Consider the following 4410-nt stretch of genomic DNA (forward strand, 5'->3'; position numbering starts at 1 on the left):
GATCAAAATTTAAATTAAAAAAAAAGTTTAAAGCTTGAAATTTTTATGTTTGAATGATTACTATATTTTTTAAATTTATATGAGTTTTGTAATTTTTATATATAGAAAATTCTTTTTTTCACTTCATAGGTCTGTCACGTGCCAAAAAAATTTGCAAAGTTTTCAACTATTTATATCGTAAAAGTTTGAAGGTGTTTTTTACAAAATTGTTTTTTAAAAATATTTCTACGATTTTCTGTTTTTGAGTTATTTGCGAATTAAATAAAAAGAAGCATTCTGATTTTAATTACTTATAACTCCGTTAAAAATCATCGTCCGCGTGTAACTTTGTAATAAAAAGTCATAGAAACATTTTTTAAAAACGAATTTTTAGGAAAAATTTTAAGCTTTCACGGCTGGTAGTAAAAAATTTTGCAACAAATACATTCTGTATATAATATTGAGCTAACAAAATTCCACAGAACTTTTCTTCCAACTCAATATATATGCATTTATACAATAAAAAAATGTGATAAAAATTTTATTCAAAATAATGTTGTTTGAAAATTTTAGACGTTGGACTCATTCTTAGAAAATATCTATCGTTTTAAAATTTAAACATAGATTTGGAAATACTTTTTAAAAAATTGATATTTTGAGAACTATTTAAAATATCTGTAATAATATGTTTTTTAAATAATATTTCTTTAAATCCAATAATTGTTATTGGATTTAAAAATAATGTTAAAAAATATATTATCATGATATTTAAATAATATTAATCCTAAAAATTAATTTTAAAAAAGTGTTTCCAAACTTTTGTCTTGGAGTGTATACACATGCGTTTGTACATGCGCATATGTGTACTTACAAAAAAATATAGCATTATATGTATCCGATCCATAAAATATTGATTATAGGGTAACAAACCTGTGCAAAAAAAAAGGAAAAAGATAACGGATATATCGCCGGAAAAATCCGTTGTCTTTTTATAACATAAATAATCATAGAAGGATACTGTTTACTTACAAATCAATTGCCTGCAGCATCGTTTGCCTACATCACTTTTGCCGACAATTCGTTTGCGCATAAAAATTATTGCTTACAACTCGATTACCCACATGCACTTTACGCACAAATGAAAATTTCAGAAACAGTTACATTTGCCTAGATGTGTTATTGTCTACCTTTATTATGTTATATTGCTTACTGCTCGATTGCCTGCATATATTATTTTCTGCTTTAAAAACACAAATTCTGTGTTTTAAAACACAAATTTTCTGCTTTAAAAATATAAACTATTTTCTTATTTAGCTTAACATTAATTTTATATTTGTACGCAAAGGTGCATGTAGGCAATCGAGCTATAAGTGACAATTTTTGTAGTAAACGGACTGTCGGTAAAAGTAATATAGATAAAGGATGCTGTAGTGAGTCGATTTTTAGGCAAAAGGAGCCATCTGAATCGTCATTTTATGACCGTAATGTTTTTTAAGAATAAACATTGAAAATGTGTAACCGTTTCATGAAGTCATCTTATCCTCTCTTGCTAGTCATCATATTTCAAAAATGATCGTTTTACAGGTGATATCGGCGGTTTATGTGGCATCTTCATCGGCTTTAGTTTCATCACTATAGTGGAGCTTCTGTACTTCTTTGTGCTCCTGTTTTGCGATTTGTTCTGTAAAAAATCGGCCTTGCAAAAGGATGATCGCAAGACTGAAATTGCACCAGACCAAACTCAAACCACAGGAGAATTATATTGGAATGAACTGTTACCGCGATCTTGGCATTCAGCGAAATACTGCAAATTCTCTATTAAAAAAGTTAGATATTAACTGACGGTGTTCCATTATTGTGGAATTATTCAAAAAAATTTTCCCAATTAAAATAATTTTATTTTTGTCAATTAATATATATATTACATTTTAAATAAACATAAAAATTTTCTTAAAATATACTTTAAATTTGAAATTAAATTTTAAACCAAGATTAAAAATAAAAACCGAATCAATCTGTACACTTTCCACCACTCCTGCCGATTAAAATCGGTAGTTCTCTTTTATATCGCACCATAAAATTAGAAACTTTGATCTAAATCAGGGAAATTTTGGTAATAATAACATGTATATCAAAATTGTAACATAAGCTATCTATGTTAAAAACGTTTTAAGACTGTATGTTTTGATTTTGAATAAATGCATTCTTTTTTTTAATGTACTAATATTATATAGACTGGATCAATACACCATTTCACAATAAAAAAAATCTTGAGACACTGGTAGTGTCTCGGCGCTAAATTACGCGCAGCGATATATAATATACGTAAATACAATAATATATTATGCATATACAATATATAATTATAATAAAAATTATGATTAAAACGCAATACACAATTCTAATATTGTCTTACGATTAGATTCTTAAAGCAAAATTATTTGACATAGCCCGAAATGTGTATAATATAATAACATAATATTTACAATTCTTATACCAGATACATTAATGACTTTTTGGTATTAAAAGTTAAATTTCTTAAAAATATAAAATATAAAATTGAAAAAACATCTAATAACGTGTTAATTCAGGAAATTTTGTGTTATTATACACACTTTGATTTCATATAATTCGATAGAATATAAAAATTAGACACTTAATTTTATACAATTTTACACAATTATGTTAATATTAATACAATATTAATATGAACTTTTATGCATAACAATTTCTCTAAATCTGTATCTTATATTTTTCTATACAGATAAATTTCAATTTCTTTATTTTTAAATATAAAATTAATAAAGTTTTATTTCATTGTCGACGTTATAATATATAGTGTAATTTATAATATACAATATAATGAATGAATTTAGTAATTTGATTTAATTTTTATATAAATCATATTGATGCTATATATTTTGTTTATAGCTAAAATTATAAAGATTTGCTACGCAATATAAAAGATTTAAATATTCCTCCATCTCCTTTGTGATTCCATCCTTCTTTTTAATAATTTTCCATAATTTACATTTATATCTTGGTTTTTATATATTATTAATATATATAATATATTATTTATATATGATTATTATATATAGAGAGATGTAATTTTAAGGTTTTCTTTGACATTTTTAATATTTACCAAGGAATTTATATTTTTGGTTATACTCTAAAGGTAATAGAATATTCCATGGTTTAGTTTGCATAATAGGCGATTTTTTTTTTTTAATCTTTTGATGCATGTACCACGATTGTTATTAATGATGCACCGGGTATTCGACGACGTATGTGAATTTGATACTGTTTAAAAATAATTTCTTACTCTGACGTAATATATAATAGACGAAACATAGAAAGAATAAGATGTGAATTAAATGGCTAGCTATGCCTCTGTTACTAATAAATAAACACGCAAAAACATTTTGGTACAGTTTGGTTACTATTATACCAGAATCATGCTAAAAGAAACACTTAATAACATTCCTTAATGTATTATATAATCGATAATATAAATTTTACGTATGTTACATATATATCTTCTATATCAATATATATCAATTACACTTAAAATATATAAAAATATTAAATTTCATATGTAAAATAAATAACGTGTACAGTACTGCAAGGAATTAGAAGAAAAATCGAAAGAAAACTAAAACAAATAACATAATACTGATTTATGTATACAATATTAAGAAAGAATAATAAATTTGAGTTACTAATTAAACGAATAAAATGAAAATCTTTGACTAATAAAAACACAACAAATTATTTTGTAACTTATTGTGATATGTTTCCAAACATAAAAATGAATTAAAGAATAACATGTTAGCAAAGTTATTTTATCTAAGTAACATTCTATCTATCTAAGTAATAGTATCTTTAATAACATTTATTTAAGCATATATATTTAAAGTTAATTTTAGATAAAACCAATACTAACATAAAAGAAATTATATCACATTTTTATCTCGTCGATATACTGCATTGAATCTCAACCATTTACATATTTCATCTACTAATTATTCTCTCTATCATAACTATAGAGTTATCATTTGTGTTTCCAAAGTATATATGTACTTTTGTTGAGGTTGTGAAACAATGCACTCTTATTTTTCACTTACTGAAACCGAATGTACTTTTTGAAAAAATAAACTTACTTGAGATAAAATTAAAAAAACTCTTTTATATAGTATTTAAAAACAAAAATGTAGAAATTGATTACGTTTTTTCGATCGAACATCATTGCATGTTGCAGCAATATTATAGCGTTATTGCAGCGATATTGCTGTAAGTTTCATGTTGTATGGGGTTTTATGATTATTGCAAGGAAGACAAAAAACTAATAACTGAAGTATGAAATAAGGTCAAATTTATCAACCCATTATGAAATTTTATATTTATGTATATTAATATATAAAATTTATA

Source organism: Trachymyrmex septentrionalis, unplaced genomic scaffold, assembly GCF_001594115.1.
Source record: "Trachymyrmex septentrionalis isolate Tsep2-gDNA-1 unplaced genomic scaffold, Tsep1.0 scaffold11, whole genome shotgun sequence".
Taxonomy (NCBI): Eukaryota; Metazoa; Arthropoda; class Insecta; order Hymenoptera; family Formicidae; genus Trachymyrmex; species Trachymyrmex septentrionalis.